The sequence below is a fragment of the Charadrius vociferus genome, unplaced genomic scaffold (genome assembly GCF_000708025.1).
Source record: "Charadrius vociferus isolate BGI_N301 unplaced genomic scaffold, ASM70802v2 scaffold964, whole genome shotgun sequence".
Classification (NCBI taxonomy): Eukaryota; Metazoa; Chordata; class Aves; order Charadriiformes; family Charadriidae; genus Charadrius; species Charadrius vociferus.
The window spans coordinates 236,243-236,581 of NW_009647945.1; positions in this window are offsets into that span (position 1 = coordinate 236,243).

Below are 339 nucleotides of genomic sequence, written 5' to 3' on the forward strand. Positions count from 1 at the left end.
GGTGCTGGGCTGCGGTACGGTGAAGCCATGGCTGCAAGCACTTTTTTTTTCCAACCTTATCTTTATTGCAGTTTTCTCCTGCCTTGTTGGGAAAGGCGAAATGCACCTTATCTGGCCGGCTGCTGGCAGCACGACCTGTTCCCGGGGAGGGGAGAGGCGGATGCGCCACGCCGGCAGCCCACGGCACCTTCGGCATCCCCTGCGGCACCGGGGATGGCACGGGGGGCGATGCCAGGGGTGATGCTGAGCTGGTCCGGCATACACCCATGATGGGTGCTGGGTGTTGCAAGGCTCTGCTGGGAAAGGAGGGGGGGAGTCCCTGCAGCCTCTGGGGTGCGA